The sequence below is a fragment of the Anastrepha obliqua genome, chromosome 1 (genome assembly GCF_027943255.1).
Source record: "Anastrepha obliqua isolate idAnaObli1 chromosome 1, idAnaObli1_1.0, whole genome shotgun sequence".
Classification (NCBI taxonomy): domain Eukaryota; kingdom Metazoa; phylum Arthropoda; class Insecta; order Diptera; family Tephritidae; genus Anastrepha; species Anastrepha obliqua.
The window spans coordinates 19,472,277-19,479,781 of NC_072892.1; the positions used below are offsets into that span (position 1 = coordinate 19,472,277).

The 7,505-nt window shown below is 37.4% G+C and overlaps 1 non-coding gene across 1 annotated transcript; it reads right to left on the reverse strand.

Moving 5' to 3' along the window:
- Positions 1-790: 790 nt before the first annotated feature.
- LOC129236646 (U2 spliceosomal RNA) lies at positions 791-984 on the reverse strand. Its single transcript, XR_008581699.1, has one exon. It is a non-coding gene; the product is annotated as a U2 spliceosomal RNA (small nuclear RNA).
- Between the last annotated feature and the right edge of the window lie 6,521 nt (positions 985-7,505).

The following is a 7,505-nucleotide window of genomic DNA, read 5'->3' on the forward strand; positions in this document are numbered from 1 at the left end:
ATTTGTGTGTGTTGTGATTTGAGTGTAAGCGGATGAGAGTGTAATTCAAATTGAATTAAATTAAATGCCAATTTATTGCCAAAAAGCTGCCACCACCACCAAAATTCATTAAAGTCATGAAATGTGGGCCAATGCGTAGAGGCCTGAGGAAAAAATGTGAAGGGATTTGAAGACAATCAATGAGTTGCAACTGTAAAATGTTGGCTAATCCTTTGCGATACACAGGCATACTGCTTTATAATAAAAGAGGTGGCCAGCGAATAAGCAGTTTTTTGGTTTTGGCGAGACATTTTTGGAAAAACTTAAACTCGTGCAAACTACAACGCGAATATATTATTGATGAGCATTCAAAATTTCGGGAAAGGTTTACTATGCGAGGTTTCATATAAACAACGGAAAGAAATTTAAAAAAATACCAGTCTAACGGTTAGACGCGATAGAAGTGAAACCTTCCGTAAAACAAACTGAGAGAGAATGAGACGAAAGCAGCATAAGGAGCGGGATAATTATAGGTTCATTATAATATTGCTATAAAGTTCATATTTTATTTTCTTCATTTTATTATTATTCATCCTCAATGTTTTCAATTCCAACAAATGATACGAGTGGCTTATGATAGATAAAATATGATACAAATGCTTTGGTTTCGATGTTGTCAAAAAAAATACCCAAACGGACCGAAGAAACAGACAAATTTCTTCCATTTTCGTCTACTTGTATTCATATAAAAATTTATGTCTCTTCCCACCAAAGCTAAATGTATTAGTATATTTCTTCTTGTATTTATTCAATAATTTGGGCCGAAATCCCGGCGGTACTGCAATACCGGGCCAACCCGTGGCAGAGGTGGAGCAAGCCCCTAAAACACTCCGCCCATTTCCAAAAATTAGTTTAACATTTGTTGTCCTCCGATGGAGGATCTATCAGATGTTAATCTGATAAGAACAGATACCACACTACCTAGTCAATAGATTTTCTAATAAACCTTTTGAGAATTACACGCTCACAACAAAAATTAATGTACGAAATATTTATACCGATTCACTTAAACTGACTTTCAGTATCTAAACCAAAAATAGAAAAGCCAAAAAACTGTTTTCAATAAATAATCAGAAATGTCCTTCAATGCAAATTTCAAAAAAAAAAAAAATTTTTTTCTTGTAATTCGAACCAAGAATTTTGGATCGGAAGTTCACATTGCTAGCCGCTCGGCTATCGCGCCATGCTGTCGGTGCTGGCCTAAAAGTTATTTAGTTCGTCGCTACGTTTATATGTAATATTCGCAGCCAAGAAGGTCGCTTTTTCGTTTCACTTTTTCTCAAATCACTCCCAACGATTCTAAAGAAGTTTTCACTTCAATAAAACAAAAGAAATTTCAAAAATGGATTTGTTGCTTTGCTTGCTCGTAGTATTCAAGTCCAAGACTCCTAAAGGCCTTTGTTGTCAGCCGTTGTTGGCACAGCAGATTTGCTGAATTTTAGTGTCCAACCTACTGCATTTTTTGACTAATCTTTAGTGCTGCTATTGCCGATGCTGTTAGCTATACTAGGCTGAGCATAGGTTCTGCATAGGGAACTTGACTTATTAGCTTTTAAAGTTCGATTAGATATTGACTCGACTCAGAAATCGAAGCCAAATGGACAAACTCTTGCATAACCCGTCTCTACATGGGCTTAGAAACAGTCAACTATTTTGCTTAACGTACTACCATTCGGAGAAGCCTACAAGATGGCCCATATAAAGGGGTTTCCAATAAGAGGTGTTATTTTGATATTCAAAGAAAAATCCTATTAAATACTTAATATATTTGATCGGACGTTTATTTCATCATAAAGAGGAAGGTATGCCGTTAACAGTGGAAAATAACCACCACGACCACGCTTAGAGGACAATATCTTTTTCATGAAATTTTCCATAACCGAATTGCAAAGTGGCTGCGCTATGTCCTCGATAGACTCACGATTTCCATCTTTGAGGTCTCCAATCGACTCTGCGACCCTGTGCTGTTGGCGTAGACCTTCTCTTTCATGTAGCTCCAAAGAGAAAGTCACAAGGTGTTAATTCACAAGATTTCGGTGGTCAATTGTGATCACCCCTTCGAGAGATAACTTCGTTCGCAAACTTTTCCCGTAAAAGATCAAAGGTTTCGTTGCTTGTGTAGTACGTAGCGCCGTCCTGTTGAAAATAAACGTTGTCCAGATCAATACTATCCAATTCCGGCCATAAAAAATCGTTAATCATCTCTCCTCGATTCAGGCTCTGGAGACGAATATCACGCAAGCCATTCGAAAAATGGCGCCAGAAACCGTTCAACACTACGGAAAACTAGCTTAACAGGATACGCTACTGCGAAGCCGGCCGCAGCAGTCACTTAAATGAAATTGTGTTCCTCAATCAATGGGGAAGTTTGCTCTTTGGAATAATTTAATACTAAAAAAATAATTTTTCTTAATTATTATTATTTTTGCTAATTTGTTTTTAATTTTTTAAAAATATCCACTTTATGGACCACCCTGTATTTTTACCTAAAACCATACCATATTATTTAAAACAATTATTGAAATTAACTCAAGGTGTATATCACACAGAAGGTGGAGCATTCCGAAAACCGCAAATTTATTTTTCACGAATTTTTACAACCGTTTACATCAGTGCTGAGAATAAACAAACAAAATGAAGAGTAGTTAGTTGTTTGTGAATATTCGGTGAATGGCTTTGTAATATTGCAATTTTTAAATTAAACCAACTACTAAAAATTAAGTGCCATCAGTCAAATCGCTGAGTGAACTTCGTCGGAGGTGTGTTCAAAAAGTATCGCGAATTTTGTGTTTTTTCAAAAATGATTTATTTATTCATTAATATCTATTTTGTCCCCTTCAAAGTACTCCCCATGAGATATTTCCACATTTTTTCCAATCTTCGAAGCAATTCAAAAAATCATTTTTTTTATCTCGTTCAGCTCCGCCTTCAATGCCATCTTTATCTCGTCAATCGTAGCGTAGCATCGTCCTTTCATAGGCCTCTTCAATTTCGGGAACAACAAAAAGTCACAAGGGGCCAGATCTTGGGAACACGGTGGCTGTGGCATCATTAGAGTGTTGTTTTTGGCCAAAAAGTCGCGCACAAGCAACGATGTGTGAGTAGGGGCGTTGAGCGTTATCGTGATGCAAGAGCCAATTTTCGTTCTTCCACAAATCTGGGCGTTGCTGGTGGATTGCTTCGCGCAAATTGCGAATAACTTATAGGTAATATTCTTTATTGACAGTTTTACCCTGTGGCAAGAACTCATGATGCACAACGCCCCTGCAATCGAAGAAAACGGTAAGTAAAACTTTTACATTCGACGGAACTTGGCGCGCTTTTTTGGTCTGGTCTTGGTTCGTGCGGGAGCTTCCATTGGCGTAAGGCTTTCTCAAGTGGGCCACAAAATTACCAAAGTGAATATTTTGCGATGAAATTCAGCCAGGACTGAGTTCTATCATCCAGAAGCACACTCAGAAAATTTTGTTGTAAAATTCTAAATAGTTTTTTTTTATTAACTATCGAAGTTTTTTGCAGCGCTTGAATAATTATCACATTTCTCGTAAAGTAAGTATCCGATTGCAACGATTTTTCAACTGCAGATTGATAAAGGATGATATTTTCCAAAAACGTTATTTTTGTTCCGAAACTTGATGTTTTGTTGTTGTAAATAATTTTTTTTAATAAACAATTAAAAACTTAACTAATTTCTGCGCCTCTGCGATGAAAATTTTTTAAGGATATTAACGTAATAAACATCTGTGCATTTATGTATGGAAAAAAATGCGTGCAATTCGAAAAGAATTAATTACAATTAATTTTTTGTGCCAGGATGCGCGCTTCGACTTACGCGGATGCGCACGAACACACAAACGGCGGCTCGCGGGCGGCTTGCGAAAAACCGTGTTTCGAACACGTCTCAACGCGATATGCTTCCGGAAGATCAGTTTTGCCGACATTGTCATTAGTTGTGTCTAGTCTCCTTCCGACTGCTGTGGTGATGTGTTTCGGTGATAATAAAAACTGTGATATTATGTAGATCGCTACGTTAATGTGTACAAAACTTAGTATAGACTAATATAATGCCACATGCAAATCGTTGTTGTAACCCTTTCGGAAAACAAAACCATAGTCGTGTTTACACAAATCGTGAAATAGCTGGACAATTTGTGTGCCGTTTTTGCAGGACATCTTTATACCAAGGAAAAGTTCACGTCTCCCCTATTGTATGTTCCACATACTTGTTAAACTACCGTATTAAGTGTACTTATAATTATAAATGCATAATTTACAGGTTGGCCTAACTTTCAAAAATGATCCTCCGAGTCCCATTGAAAATTTCCCTAACGAAATTATTACTACTGAAGATAATGAACAAGAAGATCCTAATTTCACTTGTGGGGCTGTTGATAACGAAATAAAAATTGATAATTGATTGATTGAATTTACCAGAAAAATTTTGCGTGAGCCCGGTAAAAATTCGCCGAGTCTCTTGTCCAACAAAGAAAAAAAAGTAAAATTAGCTGCGAGCGTTGATGAATTGAAACAAGGGACTGACTGTAGTGCGCGTCTTTCTAGAAATTCTGAAATCGGAGGATTTGACAAAAACCTTGAAGAATTGCTGGTATTGCTTAATAGTAAAAACAATCGTACAGATAAAATACATGTGCTCACTTTCATCCCAGACTCATGGACGATTAAACAAATTCGTGAATATTTTCATGTGTCTCGACGAATGGCCGCTGCAGCTAAAAAGCTTCGGAAATCGAAAGTCATGGGATCGCAACCAGTGAGAAAAAAGGTCGCCCAATCGATCCAAATATAATTGAAGCTGTTCAGAATTTTTATCGGTCTGATGAAGTAAGTCGCATGACTGCAGGTGTTAAACAATATAAAACAGTAACAAATATAGGAGCTGGCCATCGTGAACAGAGAAGATTATTATCAGATAAAATCGAAAACATCCATAAAGAATTCCAAGAGAAATTTCCAGGAATTCAAATATCACTTTCAAAATTTAAAAAATGTCTATATCTGTTTAACTTTTTGTGTCCGTCCGTGAATTGTTGTTGTTTTTCAGCGAGAAATTTTAAGGGCATTTGCTGACTGAACTTACAATGTATAGATCTGATATGTAAACATAAACGTGAGTAATAAAGAAGTATGGTATATATAAAACGTTGCATGACAGCTTATACATTCCTTTGAATACATTTGATTTAATTATCATTACGCATTTCCGCGACAGTCAAAGTGCAAATTCTGTTATACGTAAATTATTTATATGGCCAATCTTTAAAAACAAGTAAACACCAGTAATGGAAAAGTTGGCAAAACTGATCTTCCGGAAGCATATCGCGTTGAGACGTGTCCGAAACATGGTTTTTCGCAAGCCGCCCGCGAGCCGCCGTTTGTGTGTTCGTGCGCATCCGCGTAAGTCGAAGCGCGCATCCTGGCACAAAAAAATTAATTGTAATTAATTCTTTTCGAATTGCACGCATTTTTTTCCATACATAAATGCACAGATGTTTATTACGTTAATATCCTTAAAAAATTTTCATCCCAGAGGCGCAGAAATTAGTTAAGTTTTTAATTGTTTATTAAAAAAAATTATTTACAACAACAAAACATCAAGTTTCGGAACAAAAATTACGTTTTTGGAAAATATAATCCTTAATCAGTTTGCAGTTGAAAAATCGTTGTAATCGGATACTTACTTTACGAGAAATGTGATAATTATTCAAGCGCTGCAAAAAACTTCGATAGTTAATAAAAAAAAACTATTTAGAATTTTACAACAAAATTTTCTGAGTGTGCTTCTGGATGATAGAACTCAGTCCTGGCTGAATTTCATCGCAAAATATTCACTTTGGTAATTTTGTGGCCCACTTGAGAAAGCCGTACCCATTGAGGTGATTGAGCTTTGGTTTCCACGTCATAACCATAAACCCACTATTCGTCACCAGTTAAAACCCTCCGGAGCGAATTTGGGTCGTCGCGGACAGAGTCCAACATCTCATTAGCAATGTTTATGCGATGCTGCTTTTGGTCGAAATTGAGCACTTTTGGTACGAATTTTGCGGCAACCCGTATCATGCCCAAATCATTGAAAAAAAAATCGAATGCCATGAGCCAATCGATGTGTCTAGGTCCTTAGCAGCTTCTATACCATTTTCTTCACTTAATCAATTTTTCCGTCTGTTGTTGAAGTGCTCGGGCGTCCGGCACGCTTTTCGTCGTTCACATCTTCTCGGCCTTCTGAGAACATTTTGTACCACCGATAAAAGTGGCTTTGGTCCAAGGTAGCTTCTCCGTATGACACTGTGAACATTCGAAATGCATCCGCGCACTTAATTTCATTTTTCACACAAAATTTGATACAGGTTCTTTGATCCATATTTTTGAATAGTTGAAAATCGATGCGAGCAGAAAACGTGCAGGCAAAGCAGCTGTCAACAATTAACTGATCATTCAAAATGGCCGAACTCGTTGGCATGAGTGAGAGACATGAGTACCAACACAGCGCCACAAAAAAATCGAAATTCGAATATACGTAACCCGCGAAAATTCAAAACTCGCGATACTTTTTGAACACACCTCGTATGAGATGGCACATAACCAAAGCGAGGACAAAGTTCGTCCAACGAAATTCGTCGACAGTAGATTTATTTTTAATTTTGTCGCTGCGACCAGTCATCAAAATCCTCTGTCGGGTAAAAAATGTAAATAAATCTTCTTCGTAAACTTTGCTTCACTTGCAGAAATGCTTTGCACATTACAAAGATGATTTTTAAAACTTCGATAACTTGAATTTATCGAAAAATTTTGGGACTCATCCTTTCACTTCTGGTGCAAATTTCGTTTTGGGTCTTTTTTACTGAGTGAAAGGTTACGGCGAATATCACCCGACGGCATCGCTGGGTTCGACGAAATTCAACCGGCGATTAGGTTTATTTTTTCTCTGCAAAGAATTGGTGTGGGAACATAGGTTTCGAGCTACAAAAGTACTCGGTTATCTTACAGATGCTGCTATCATAAGAGCAATTTCAATGTTATTACTGATCCATTCAACTAATTATTTTCTCCTTTTTTTTCTTGTTCACTCCTCTCGGGAGCATAGGGCCTCGACGAGACTCAGTCTTGCGTTCGTTTCGTTAATCCATTTTGATTTCTGACAGGGTAGATGATTAGCCTGTAGCTACCAGTCTTAAGTAGTGGGAATGCCCCCCTGTCGTTGCTTCGGAACAACGTCTTCTTATTGCATGGAGCGCCATCTGTGTTTCATATTTTTCTGCCAGAAGGATCACACAGATGGTTGAGGACTTCGCTAAATTTGGTGTGTCTGCGCTATAATCGCGGTTGCCCGCTTCCTCTTGCTGGCGCCACCGATGCATTGTGTAAATCTGTGGTTTTTCTTTGTTTTTTTTTTTTTTTTTGTTTTTTCTAGTTTTAGCAGCCACAGTGCAAATAATGCGCTGACTATT